The sequence below is a fragment of the Haematobia irritans genome, chromosome 2 (assembly GCF_050003625.1).
Source record: "Haematobia irritans isolate KBUSLIRL chromosome 2, ASM5000362v1, whole genome shotgun sequence".
Classification (NCBI taxonomy): Eukaryota; Metazoa; Arthropoda; class Insecta; order Diptera; family Muscidae; genus Haematobia; species Haematobia irritans.
Genome location: NC_134398.1, coordinates 12,219,769 through 12,235,869, shown reverse-complemented (window position 1 = coordinate 12,235,869; position 16,101 = coordinate 12,219,769). Strand labels below are relative to the sequence as shown.

Below are 16,101 nucleotides of genomic sequence, written 5' to 3'. Positions count from 1 at the left end.
TTTGCCAAAAGTTTCAATAGAAATAAAATTTTGACAAAAGTTTCTACAGAAATCAAATGTTGACAAAAATTTCTATAGGAAATAAATTTTGAATAAATTTTCTATAGAAATACATTTTAACCAAAATTTTCTAAAGAAATAACATTTTGACAACTTCTATAGAAATAAATTTTTAACAAAATTTTCTATAGAAATAAAATGTTGACAAAATTTTCTATAAAAATAAAATTTTGACAAAATTTTCTATAGAAATAAAATTTTGACAAAATTTTCTATAGAAATAAAATTTTGACAAAATTTTCTATAGAAATAAAACTTTGACAAAATTTTCTATAGAAATAAAATTTTGACAAAATTTTCTATAGAAATAAAATTTTGACAAAATTTTCTATAGAAATAAAATTTTAACAAAATTTTTCACAGGAATAAAATTTTGACAAAATTTTCTATAGAAATAAAATTTTAACAAAATTTTCTATAGAAATAAAATTTTAACAAAATTTTCTATAGAAATAAAATTTTGACAAAATTTTCCACAGGAATAAAATTTTGACAAAATTTTCTAAAGAAATAACATTTTGACAAAAATTTCTATAGAAATAAAATTTTGATAAAATTTTCCATAGAAATAAAATTTTCACAAAATTTTCTATAGAAATAAAATTTTGACAAAATTTTCTATAGAAATAAAATTTTACCAAAATTTTCCACAGGAATAAAATTTTGACAAAATTCTCTATAGAAATAAAATTTTAACAAAATTTTCTATAGAAATAAAATTTTAACAAAATTTTCTATAGAAATAAAATTTTGACAAAATTTTCTATAGAAATGAAATTTTGACAAAATTTTCTATAGAAATAAAATTTTGACAAAATTTTCTATAGAAATGAAATTTTGATAAAATTTTCCACAGAAGTAAACGTTTAACAAAATTTTCTATAGAAATAAAATTTTGACAAAATTTTCTACAGAAATAAAATTTTGACAAAATTTTCCATAGAAATAAAATTTTCACAAAATTTTCTATAGAAATAATATTTTGACAAAATTTTCTATAGAAATAAAATTTTGACAAAATTTTCTATAGAAATAAAATTTTAACAAAATTTTCCACAGGAATAAAATTTTGACAAAATTTTCTATAGAAATAAAATTTTAACAAAATTTTCTATAGAAATAAAATTTTAACAAAATTTTCTATAGAAATAAAATTTTAACAAAATTTTCCACAGGTATAAAATTTTGACACCATTTTCTAAAGAAATAACATTTTGACAAAAATTTCTATAGAAATAAAATTTTGATAAAATTTTCTATAAAAAAAATTTTTGACAAAATTTTCTATAGAAATTAAATTTTGACAAAATTTTCTATAGAAATACAATTTTGTCAAAATTTTCTATAGAAATAAAATGTTGACAATATTTTCTATAGAAATAAAATTTTGACAAAATTTTCTAAAGAAATAAAATTTTGACAATATTTTCTATAGAAATAAAATTTTGATAAAATTTTCTATAAAAATAAAATTTTGACAAAATTTTCTATGGAAAAAAAATTTTGACAAAAATTTCTATAGAAATAAAATGTTGACAAAATTTTCTATAAAAATAAAATTTTGACAAAATTTTCTATAAAAATAAAATTTTGATAAAATTTTCTATAGAAATAACATTTTGACAAAATTTTCCATAGGAATAAAATTTTGACAAAATTTTCTATAGAAATAAAATTTTGACAAAATCTCTTATAAAAATAAATCTTTACAAAATTATCTACATTAACAAATCTTCTTCATATTTTCCTTTTACAAAATTCAGTTTTAAAATTAAAATCTGTTTGTTCGAATAAGGTTAGAAAGAAACAAAAACAAAATATTTATTTAAGACGATAAACATTTATGGGATAAATTTTGTAAAAATTTTGGCAAAATTTTCTATAGAAATGAAATTTTGATAAAATTTTCCACAGAAGTAAACGTTTAACAAAATTTTCTATAGAAATAAAATTTTGACAAAAAATTCCTATAAAAATAAAATTTTGACAAAAGATTCTATAGAAATAAATATTTGACAAAATTTTCTTTAGAAATAAAATTTTAACAAAATTATCTATAAAAATAAAATTTTGGCAAAACCTTCCGTACAAAAAAAAAATTGGCAAAATATTTTAAATGAGTGAGATATTTGCAAAATTTTCCATAGGAATAAAATTTTGAGAAAATTTTCTATAGGAATAAAATTTTGTCAAAATCTCTTATAAAAATAAATTTTTACAAAATTATCTACATTAACAAATCTTCTTCATATTTTCATTTTGTGAAATTCAGTTTTATAATTAAAATCTGTTTGTCCGAATAAGGTTAAAAAGAAACAAAATATTTATTAAGGACGATAAACATTTATGGGATAAATTTTGTCAAAATTTTGGCAAAATTTTTTATAGAAATGAAATTTTGATAAATTTCTCAACAGAAATACATTTTTAACAAAATTTTCTATTGAAATAAAATTTGGTGGTTAAATTTTCTATAAAGATACAATTTTTACAAAATTTTCTATAAAAATAACATGTTGACAAAATTTTCTATAGAAATAAAATTTTAACAAAATTATTTATATAAATAAAATGTTGGCAAAATTTTCCATAGAAAAAAAATTTGGGAAAAATTTTCTATGGAAATAAAATATTGACAAAATCTCCTATAAAAATAAAATTTTTAATGTTGGCAAAATTTTCCATAGAAAAAAAAATTGGGAAAAATTTTCTATGGAAATAAAATATTGACAAAATCTCCTATAAAAATAAAATTTTTACAAAATTATCTACATTACAAAAACTTCTTCATATTTTCCTTTTGCGAAATTCAGTTTTATATTTAAAATTTGGTTGTTCGAATAAGTTTAGAAAGAAACAAAAACAAGATATTTATTTAAGACGATTAACATTTATGGGATACATTTTGTCAAAATAAAATTTTGACAAAATTTCCTATAGAAATAAAATTTTAACAAAATTTTCTATAGAAATAAAATTTTGGCAAATAGAAATAAAATTTTTGTCAAAATACTTAAATAAATACAATTTTGGCAACATTTTCTATAGAAAAAAATTTTGACAACATTTTCTATAGAAATGAAATTTTGACAAATTTTTTTATAGAAATAAAATTTTAAAAAAAATTTCGATAGAAACAAATTTTGGCAAAACCTTCCATAGAAATAAAATTTTTGTCAAAATATTTTATATAAATCCAATTTTGGCAAAATTTGGCAAATTTTCTATAAAAATGAAATTTTGACAACATTTTCTACAGAAATGAAATTTTGACAATTTTTTTTTAGAAATACAATTTTGACAAAATTTTCTATAGAAGTACAATTATGACAAAATTTTCTGTAGAAATAAAATTTTGACAAAATTTTCTATAGAAATAAAATGTTGACAAAATTTTAAATAGAAATAACATTTTGACAAAATTTTAAATAGAAATAAAACAAAATTTTCTATAGAAATAATAGCAATAACATTTTTAAACAATTTTCTACAGAAAAGAAACAATTTGCAAAATTTTCCCACATTTGAGTAGATTTTATTAATGTGGCATCCGTGCTCTGGCGTTATTTTATTATTCATACAACAAAAAAAAAAACAATACAGCCAAATTTTTAAATATAAATAAAACATTTTTTTCACCGTAATATTTATTAATTTTGTTAAAATTTAAATTCTCTCGATGTGGCATTTGGTAGCAAGTGATGAATTTAATTTGACAAAATACTTGTTAATGTCAAGCAAAAATTTATTACATTGAATTATTTACTACGTGAATGTCTAAGTTAAAAATCTTCTTAGGAATTGTTAAAATGTCTTCTTACAAACACTTGATAAGGAAAATATTTTTGTGATTTTTGCCTTGCCTTAATGGTGGTGGGGGCGACATGCCACCACATAATCTCTAAAGCAACTCATCATTACTGAACGCTAATGGAAATTCGTTGACATTGATGAGATTTTTCATCAGAAAATTTCCTATGAAAAGCCTAGACAAGTGTCTACGTAATTCGATATTGTACGATAATAATAATAATTTGATTTCTGGGAATGCTTTAATAGACCTGATTTTTGGCATGCAAATATAAAATAAAGATTAAGTTCTATATATAATAATGTGTGTGTGTGTGTGTGTGTGTGTGATTTCCAATTACATATTCCTGGAATGAAAATATAATTTACTTTGATTTATTCAAGAATGAAAAAAAAATGTATGATACAAAAGCAAACATGAACAAATAGAATTTTGCTAATCATAGAAAACGACTTAAAAATACCTTTTTCCAAATTATACAATATTTTGTTTCAATTTAATATAATTTATTTTAATTTTATATAGGATATGTAATTTTGTTTTGTATGGAAAATTTTCTTAATTTGGTTCGAAACCCATATGTTTTATTCGAAGGCTGCTATGAGAGAGACCTAATAAAACCATCATCCGTACTTCACAATTTTTTTTATAGAAATAGAATTTTGACAAAATTTTCTATTGAAATAAAATTTTGACAAAATATGTGAAAAGAAATAAATTTTTGGCAACATTTTCAATAGAAATAAAATTTTGACAACATTTTCTGTAGAAATAAAATTTTGAAAACATTTTCTAAGAAAATAAAAATTTTACAAAAACTTTGTATGGAAATAAAATTTTGACAAAATAGTTGAATAGAAATAAAAGTTTGGTAAAATTTTCTATAGAAATAAAATTTGGTAAATTTTTCTATAGAAATAAAATTTTTTAAAAAATTTTCTTTATAAAGAAAATTTTGACAAAATTTTCTATAGAAATAAAATGTTAACAAAATTTTCTATAGGAATAAAATTTTGTGAAAATTTTCCATAGAAATAAAATTTTGACAAAACTTTCTATAGGAATAAAATTTTGTGAAAATTTTCTATAGAAATAAAATTTTGACAAATTTTTGTATGGAAATAAAATTTTGACAAAATTTTCTATGGAAATAAAATTTTGACAAAATTTTCTATGGAAATAAAAAATTAATAAAATTTTCTATAAAAATTAAGTTTTGACAAAATTTTCTATAGAAATAAAATTTTGACAAAATAGTTGAATATAAATAAAAGTTTGGTAAAATTTTCTATAGAAATAAAAGTTGGTAAATTTTTTTACAGAATAAAAAAATTCTATAGAAATAAAATTTTGAAAAAAATTTCTATAGAAATAAAATTTTGACAAAATTTTCTATAGGAATAAAATTTTGTGAAAATTTTCTAAAGAAATAAAATTTTAACAAAATTTTCTTTGGAAATTAAAAAATTGATAAAATTAAGTTTTGACAAAATTTTCCATAGAAATAAAATTTAGACAAAAACATTTTTTGGGGTAAAATTTTGACATAATCTGCTATAGAAATCAAAGTTTGACAAAATATTTTAAGAAACTAAATTAAAAAAAAAAGAAGTATATACGGCCGTAAGTTCGGCCTGGCCGAAGCTTATGTACCCTCCACCATGGATTGCGTAGAAACTTCTTCTAAACACTGTCATCCACAATCGATTTACTTCGGTTGCGATAACGCTTGCCGATGGCAAGGTATCTTAAAACCTCCTAACACCGTCTTCTAAATTGTATGTAAGTCCATATATATTAAATCAAAAAATATCGATCAAATACGTATATATTCAGTTTGACAAAATTTTCTCTAGAAATAAAATTTTGACAAAATTTTCTATAGAAATAAAATTTTAACAAAATTTCTATAGAAATAATATTTAAAAATAAATTATAGAAATAAAATTTTGACAAAATTTTCTTTAGAAATAAAATTTTGACAAAATTTTCTACAGAAATAAAATTTTAACAAAATTTTCTATAGATATAAAATTTGAACAAAATTTTCTATAGAACTAAAATTTTCAAAAAATTTTCTATAGAAATTAAATGTTGGTAGATTATTTTTGGCTCGAGTGGCAACCATGATTATGAACCGAATAAAATTTTAACAAAATTTTCTATAGAAATAAAATTTTGACAAAATTTTCTGTAGAAATAAAATTATAAAAAAATTTTCTATAGAAATAAAATTTTGGTAGGTTATTTTTGTCTCGAGTGGCAACCATGATTATGAACCGATATAGATAAATTTTTGTGTGATTGGCTATATATAACTATAGACCGATATGGACCAATTTTGGTATGGTTGTTAGCGGCTATATACTAACACCACGTTCCAAATTTGAACCGGATCGAATGAATTTTGCTCCTCCAACAGACTACGGAGGTCAAATCTGGAGAACGGTTTATATGGGGGCTTTATATAATTATGGACCGATGTGGACCAATTTTTGCATGGTTATTAGAGACCATATACCAACACCATGTACCAAATTTCAGCCGGATCGGATGAAATTTGCTTCTCTTTGAGGATCCGCAAGACAAATCTGGGGATCGGTTTATATGGGGGCCATATATAATAATGGACCGATTTGGACCAATTTTTGCATGGTTATTAGGGACTATATACCAACACCATGTAGCAAATTTCAGCAAGATCGGATGAAATTTGCTTCTCTTTGAGGTTTCGCAAGCCAAATCTGGGGATCGGTTTATATGGGGGCTATATATAATTATGGACCGATATGGATCAATTTTTGCGTGGTTGTTAGAGACCATATACCAACACTATATACCTAATTTCAGCCGGATCGGATGAAATATGCTTCTGTTAGAGGTTCCACAAGCCAAATCTGAGGGCCCCTATATATGGGGGCTATACGTAAAAGTGGTCCGATATGGCCCATTTGCAATACCATCCGACCTACATCAATAACAACTACTTGTGCCAAGTTTCAAGTCGATAGCTTGTTTCGTTCGGAAGTTAGCGTGATTTCAACGGACGGACGGACATGCTCAGATCGATTCAGAATTTCACCACGACCCAGAATATATTAACTTTATGGGGTCTTAAAGCAATATTTCGATGTGTTACAAACGGAATGACAAAGTTAATATACCCCCATCCTATGGTGGAGGGTATAAAAAATCTGTACAAAAAAATGTTGACAAACATTTTCCATAGAAATATATTGTTGACAATTTTTCTATGGAAATAAAATGTTGACAAATTTTTCTAAGGAAATAAAAAATTGATTAAATTTTCTAATCTGCTATAGAAAAAAATATTTTAAAAAACTAAATTTAAAAAAAAATCTGTACAAATAAAATGTTGACAAACATTTTCCATAGAAATATATTGTTGACAAATTTTTCTATGGAATTAAAAAAATTAATCAATTTTCTATAAAAATAAAATTTTTACAAAATTTTCTATAGATATAAAATTTTGGCAAAATTTCATATAGAACCTAATTTAGCATTACTGAGAGATGGGGGGATGATAAAATAGCCCTAGTGGGTTGGTGTTTGGTAGAAACTGACTATAACGTAGAGACGCAAATTTCAAAGATTCGTGTCCTAAACATAAAGAGAACAATTCGCAATGCAAAGATTATTGACTTTGGTGTATCTTCATTTTAAAGAAATTTGTGTAAATTACGTATCCTAAAATTTCAGTTCCATAATCTAAAATTGAGGTTCCATAATCTTTCAATATTTTCTTCAGTGTATAATGAATTATATTATATTCATTATATAAATCACATAATATGAAAAATAATTTTATTTGTAATTAACATTGTTTTTTTTTTTTTTATTTAACACCAATTAACATATTTGCTAACACTTAAGCGTTAGTATTTGATTATATAAAAAAAAATTAAAAATCGCATTAAATATTTAACCATAAATAAATCTTTTATCCACTCGTGATTTAGGTTACAAATACAACATAATCACAAATTTTGTACATAAATAATATTTTAATACCTTCCTAATCGAATATAGATTTAATGTCACTAACACCAAATCCACTAAAAGAGAAAGTCTCTCACGTACAAATCTCTTACCACCACAACATGGAATTCAATTCGAACAAAGCGCACCAACACAAATAAACAAAACAACATAATCTGAAAACACACAAATACCAGCATAATAGCATATGACACGGGTGTAATTTATGGCTTAAATTTTCTATACTTTATTCGAATGTGGGCAAATAAGTAAGCGATTTTTTGGGTAAGAAATCGAGACAAAGAACACATGTTCAAATCAATAGGAATGAAAAAACAAGTCCTTTGATTTGTTTTTAAATTTTGTACCATTTTTTTCCTCATCTAAAAAAATCCTACAGCCCACCTTCAATTTCTTACCACAATGCCTTAGGAAATTCTTGCATTAAAACCAATTTAAGTGTGTTTTGACTTTTACATGATTGGGAATCTATTTCCGGTCACGAATGAATGAATATGGACTTTAGAGGTTGAACAGCCGGCGGGCTGTTTTGAGTAGGCAATGGCAGCTAATGTCGTAGGTGTTTCTATGGCCTTCATAAAAAGTCATAAATTATAGAATCCCTTTGTCATATAAACAAAATCCACTCAATGAAAAAATTCTAAGAAATCTTGAAAAACAGATATCTTAAACTAGGAGAAAATTGCTTCCCACTCCTTTTAAATTTAATTTGTTATTTACAATGACACTTTCAATTATTGCCAAGACAAGGGGAAAAATAGCCTAGAAATACGGAAATCAAAAACACACTGCCTTCCAATTACTCCGCTTGCGGTAACACTTGCCGATGGCAAGGTATCTTAAAACTTCTTAACTCGGTCTTCTCAATTGTAAGTTAGTCCATACGGGGTATATATTAAACAAAAAAGGCCGATTAAATACGTATAAAATTAAGTTTAAAGTTTCTATAAAAATAAAATTTTGACAACATTTCCTATAGAAGTAAAATTTGAAAAAACTTTCTATAGAAATAAAATTTTCATTTGTTTTGTTTTGTTATTGTTAGTTTTGTTCTTTAAGCATTGTTGTTGTTTTTTATTTCAGCTTAAGTGTGGTTTTTGTTGGGTTTAATAAACTGCCTGAATTTATTCTGATAATTGGTTGATAGTTTTGCTGCAAGTAGAGGATGCTGATGAGGAATGTGGTAATTCCGAAACGTGCGTCCATCCAACCATCTTGCAGTCTATAGGGCTTTGCCCAAATAAATTTGACAAACATTCTTTTCCTCTGTTGGTTAAGCTACTCTTGTAATTTAGTCAATGTATGGTTTTAAGCTGAAATAAAAAACAACAACAAATAAAATTTTGACAAAATTTTCTATAGAAATAAAATCATGATAAAATTTTGAAAAAATTTTCTATAGAAATAAAATTTTGACAAATTTTTCTATAGAAATAAAATTTTGACAAAATTTTCTATAAAAATAAAATTTTGACAAAATTTTCTATAGAAAAAAAAATTTGATAAATTTTTCTATAAAAATAAAATTTTGACAAAATTTTCCATAGAAATAAAATTTTGACAAATTTTTCTATAAAAATAAAATTTAGACATAATTTTCTATAAAAATAAAATTTTGACAAAATTTTCTATAAAAATTAAATTTTGACAAAATTTTCCATAGAAATAAAATCTTGACAATATTTTCTATAGAAATAAAATTTTGACAAAATTTTCTATAGTAATAAAATGTTGACAAAATTTTCTATAGAAATAGAATTCTGACAAAATTTTCTATAGCAATAAAATTTTGACAAAATTTTCCATAGAAATAAAATTTTGACAAAATTTTCTATAGTAATAAAATTTTGACAAAATTGTCTATAGAAATAAAATTTTGGCAAAATTTTCTATAGCAATAAAATTTTGACAAAATTGTCAATAGAAATAAAATGTTGACAAAATTTTCTATAGAAATAGAATTCTGACAAAATTTTCTATAGCAATAAAATTTTGACAAAATTTTCCATAGAAATAAAATTTTGATAAAATTTTCTATAGTAATAAAATTTTGACAAAATTGTCTATAGAAATAAAATTTTGACAAAATTTTCTATAGCAATAAAATTTTGACAAAATTTTCTATAGAAATAAAATTTTGACAAAATTTTCTATAGAAAAAAAAATTGATAAATTTTTCTATAGAAATAAAATGTTGACAAAATTTTCCAAAGAAATAAAATTTTGACAAAATTTTCTATAAAAATCAAATTTGGACAAAATTTTCTATAAAAATAAAATTTTGACAAAATTTTCTATAAAAATAAAATTTTGACAAAATTTTCTATAGAAAAAAAATTTGATAAATTTTTCTATAGAAATAAAATGTTGACAAAATTTTCCAAAGAAATAAAATTTTGACAAAATTTTCTATAAAAATCAAATTTGGACAAAATTTTCTATAAAAATAAAATTTTGACAAAATTTTCTATAAAAATAAAATTTTGACAAAATTTTCTATAGAAATAAAATTTTGACAAAATTTTCAATAGAAATATAATTTTGACAAAATTTTCTATAGAAATAAAATCTTGACAATATTTTCTATAGAAATAAAATTTTGACAAAATTTTCTATGGCAATAAAATTTTGACAAAATTTTCCATAAAAATTAAATTTTGACAAAATTTTCTATAGAAATAAAATTTTGACAACATTTTCTATAGAAATAGAATTTTGACAAAATTTTGTATAGTAATAAAATTTTGACAAAATTTTGTATATTAATAAAATTTTGACAAAATTTTGTATAGTAATAAAATTTTCACAAAATTTTCTATAGAAATAAAATTTTTCTATAGAAATAGAATTTTGACAGAAATAGAATTTTGACAAAATTTTCTATAGAAATAAAATTTTGACAAAATTTTCTATAAAAATAATATTTTGACAAAATTTTCTATAGCAATAAAATCTTGACAAAATTTTGTATAATAATAAAATTTTGACAAAATTTTGTATAGTAATAAAATTTTGACAAAATTTTCTATAGAAATAAAATTTTGACAAAATTTTCTATAGAAATAAAATTTTGACAAAATTTTCTATAGAAATAAATTTTTGACAAAATTTTCTATAGAAATAAAATTTTGACAAAATTTTCTATTGAAATAAAATTTTGACAACATTTTCTATAACAATAAAATTTTGACAAAATTTTCTATAGCAATAAAATTTTGACAACATTTTCTATAGCAATAAAATTTTGCAAAATTTTCTATAGAAATAAAATTTTGACAAAATTCTCTAAAAATAAAATTTTGACAAGATTTTCTATAGCAATAACATTTTGACAAAATTTTCTATAGAAATAAAATGTTGACAAAATTTTCTATAGAAACAGAATTTTGACAAAATTTTCTATGGAAACAAAATTTTGACAAAATTTTCCATAGAAATAAAATTTTAACAAAATTTTCTATAAAAAAAAATTTTTTGACAAAATTTTCTATAGAAATAAAATTTTGACAAAATTTTCTATAGAAATACAATTTTGACAAAATTTTCTATAACAATAAAATTTTGACAAAATTTTCTATAGCAATAAAATTTTGACAAAATTTTCTACAAAAATAAAATGTTGACAAAAATTTCTACAAAAATAAAATTATGACAAAAATTGCTATAGAAATAAAATTTTGACAAAATTTTCTATAGCAAAAAAAAATTTGACAAAATTTTGTATAGTAATAAAATTTTGACAAAATTTTGTATAGTAATAAAATTTCGACAAAATTTTGTACAGTAATAAAATTTTGACAAAATTCTCTATAGAAATAAAATTTTGACAACTTTTTCTATAGAAATAAAATTTTGACAAAATTTTCTATAGAAATAAAATTTTGACAAAATTTTCTTTGGAAATAAAATTTTGTATAGAAATAACATTTTGACAAAATTTTCTATAGAATTGAAATCTTGACAAAATTTTCTATAGTAATAAAATTTTGACAAAATTTTCTATAGTAATAAAATTTTAGTAGATTATTTTTTGGGATCGGCTATATATAACTATTGACCGATATGGACCAATTTTTGCATGTTTGTTAAAGACCATATACTAGCAAAAAATATTTTCTATAGAGATAAAATTTGGAGAAAATTTTCTGTGGCAATAAAATGTTAATGACATTATTGTATCTCTATTTTTTTATAGACCTGTGTGATTGAAGAAAACTACTTATAGTCCTATGAAAGGATTTTCTTCTTCTTTATCATATATCTTTAAATTTACAGGAATATCTAAATTATGAATAGTTACACTTCACTTCCACAAAATTTAAGTATATTTGCAAAAAAAGGTATTGCCAAGTACTTCCTTAAGATGAGGTTAAATATTTTATTTCTCTATGCAAATGATTTATGACTTTTAAGACTAAATGGATTTCCATTTTATGTCTTTCGTCTCCTTTAAAATTTCTAATGTATGTATAGTTGTAATTTCACACTAAACTATTCCGTAAAATGGAAATATTTTTGTTGTCTTTTGGTTTCCTTCTCGCTCACGCTTAGGTTACCGAACTGAGAGATTCCATAGGCAAAATCTACAATGTTTTTTTTGGGATCTTGTGCGAAATGCCTTAGCATTACCATATTGCAACCAGATGCACTAAATCACAGGACAAATGGAGTATAAAATATAGATTTTCTTGTAAAACATATTTCATATTAAGCACTTAGTAATACTGAAAGAAGGCAAATAAAATGGGAAAACTTGGAATAGGCAAAAGAAATGAATTATATATAATTTTTTTACAATTTCAAATAAATGTGAGGGTGTTACTTGATAGGAAATGCTGCAGGTTTCATTAGAATAAACTGAAGAAACGATTAGATTAAAATTTATTTGCCAGTGTACTTGGTAACACTTCGTGAGAGGATATGCTTAAGATTTTCGAAAACATAAATGACAGAAAACCTGCTGCATACAAACAATTTTTGTACCCTCCACCATAGGATGCGGGGTATATTAACTTTGTCATTCCGTTTGTAACACATCGAAATATTGCTCTAAGACCCCATAAAGTATATATATTCTGGGTCGTGGTGAAATTCTGAGTCGATCTAAGCATGTCCGTCCGTCTGTCTGTTGAAATCACGCTAACTTCCGAACGAAACAAGCTATCGTCTTGAAACTTGGCATAAGTAATTGTTTTTGATGTAGGTCGGATGGTATTGTAAATGAGCCATATCGGACCACTTTTACGTATAGCCCCCATATAAACCGACCCCCAGATTTGGTTTGCAGAGCCTCTTGGAGTTGCAAAATTCATCCGATCCGGTTGAAATTTGGTACATGGTGTTAGTATATGATCTCTCACAACCATGCAAAATTTTTTATAAAGGGTGATACGGTCAAAATTTGGTCAAGGGAAAACGCGTGTAAATCGGTGAAATCGTTTATTTAAAAAATCAAATTAAATTTCTTTTTCAAGTTCAATTATTATAAAATTCGGGGAAAATATTCAGTTAGGCTTTCGCTTTTCCAAATCCGAATTGCCGGGCCTCACGCTTGACACCTGCCATCAGATTTTGTACAGCCACCTTGTCCACCTTCTTCTCCGCAAAAAGCCAGTTTGCCATGAACTGCTGCTCGTCCTTAGCAGTTTTTTTGGTCTTCTTTAGGTTCCTCTTGACAATAGCCCAGTATTTCTCAATTCGGCGGAGCTCTGGCGTGTTGGGAGGGTTCTTGTCCTTGGGAACCACCTGCACGTTGTTGACGGCGTACCACTCCATGGCCTTTTGACCGTAATGGCAAGCTGCCAAATCCGGCCAAAACAGTACCGAACAACCGTGTTTCTTCAGGAACGGCAGCAGACGTTTATTCAAACACTCTTTCACGTAAATTTCTTGGTTGACAGTCCCGGAAGCTACCCGAGTAAAAATTGAGAGATCTAATTTGATACGATTAGATATAAGCAGATCCGAAAAATGGTAAGATCTAATCATATCTAATTACTATGGAATTATATCTGATCAGATCTCAATATTGGACTAGATCTAATGTCTTAGATATAATCATATCTATCCTTACATATAGTTGGATCTTATGTTAGATCTCGTCACATATGGAATTATATATAATTATATCTTATTCTGTCTCATCATATCTGGGTAAATCTACTTAGATCTAAAGAGGCCAATTTTGAGATCTAATCATATCTAATTAGATCCACCAATTTTTACACGGGTATGAAAATGCTGCTTTTCAAGCCACAGGTACAGATGGCTTGCCAAACCAGATATTTCTTTGCGAATTTTGACAGTTTTATGTGCTTGAAAATATCTGCTACCTTTCCATTCCTTTTGCTGTATAAAACTCCTGTCCCGGAAGCTGCTTGTAGTCGGCTTTGACGTAGGTTTGGTCGTCCATTACCACGCAGTCAAACTTCGTCAGCATCGTCGTGTACAGCCTCCGGGATCGCGCTTTGGTCGTCGTATTTTGTTTATCATCGCGATTTTGAGTCACTACCTTCTTGTTGTAAACGATACACCCAGCTTTTTTGCGGCATCTCGGAGAGAGAGGTTAGGGTTTCGCTTGAAACTACCGGCAACTCTCTTTGTCGTCTCAGCGGCTTCCGGTTTTCGATTTCCCCCCGATCCAGACTTCCTGGCTGTCGACAAACGTTCCCCAAACACTTTAATTACATTTGTAACGGTTGATTTGGCAACTTTTAGCGATTTTGCTAGCTTTGCGTGCGAGTAGCTCGGATTTTCGCGATGCACGAGCAAAATTTTGATACGCTGCTCTTCTTGCTTGGACGGCATTTTGACAACTGAAGAGTGAATTCCAAAATCAAAATAGGAGCAACATTCTACACACACACACACCTTCAAAAAAAGTTTATATTGACCAAATTTTGACCGTATCACCCTTTATATAGCCCCCATATGAACCGATCCCCCGATTTGGCTTACGGAGCCTCTAAGAGAAGCAAATTTCATCCGATCCGGCTGAAATTTGGTACATGGTGTAAGAATATGGTCTCTAACAACTATGCAAAAATTGGTCCATATCGGTCAATAATTATATAGGCCGCCATATAAACCGATCCCCCGATTTGGCTTGCGAAGCATCTAAGAGAAGCAAATTTCATCCGATCCGGCTGAAATTTGGTACGTGGTGTAAGAATATGGTCTCTAAGAACTATGCAAAAATTGGTCCACATCGGTCAATAATTATATATAGCCCCCATATAAACCGATCCCCAGATTTGACCTCCGGTGCCTTTTGGAGAAGCAAAATTCATCCGGTCCTGTTTGAAATTTGGTACCTGGTGGTAGTATATGATATTTAATAGCCATGTCAGAAGTGGCCCATATCAGTCCATAATCATATATAGCTCCCATATAAACCGATCCCGAGATTTGGTTTTGGAACGTCTTGGAGGAGCAAACTTCATCCGAGTCAGTTGAAATTTGGTACATTGTGCTAGTATATCGCCGTTAACAACAATGTCTAACTAGGTCCATATCGGACCATATTTATATATTGCCCTCTGATATATCGATCCTCAATCACAAAAAAAATTGGTCCATATCAAGTTCATAATTGTATATAGCCCCCATATAAGCGACCTCCATATTTTCTGGCTCTCTACCACGTATGGATTAACTCACAACTTAGAAAACGATTTTAAGAAGTTTTAAGATACCACAACCCAAGTAATTCGATTGTGGATGACAGTCTTTCATAGAAGTTTCTACCCAATCCATGGTGGAGGGTACATAAGATTTGGCCTGGCCGAACTTACGGCCATATATACATTTCTGAAGGTTTTAAAAAGCTTTTCTAAGTGGTTTCACTGCAATGTGGAACGCCGTTCGGACTCGGCTATAAAAACGAGGTCCCTTGTCATTGAGCATAACATGGAATCGGGCAGCACTCAGTGATAAGAGAGAAGTTCACCAATGTGGTATCACAAAGGACTGAATAGTCTAAGTGAGCCTGAAACATCGGGCTGCAACCTAACCTAAGGACTGCGTATGATTGACATTAATTTTCTTGGAGCTCGCATTGTGTTTTTCTTTTCTATAGGAAAATAAGGAATGAAAAACTATGTACCTTTTTCTGTTGTGAATTTTTTAGACGAGAAAAATGTTCACTACTCGGATATTGGGTATTTCTTGAAGGACATCTGCTTTAAATTTATAAATTACTTGGTAAA

The 16,101-nt window shown here is 25.8% G+C and overlaps 1 protein-coding gene across 1 annotated transcript in view; it reads left to right on the top strand.

Annotated features, from left to right (window-relative positions):
• Positions 1–16,101, top strand: part of LOC142223481 (uncharacterized) — a 525,017-nt gene that overhangs the window by 368,808 nt on the left and 140,108 nt on the right. The gene's annotated exons all lie outside the window — the stretch shown is intronic.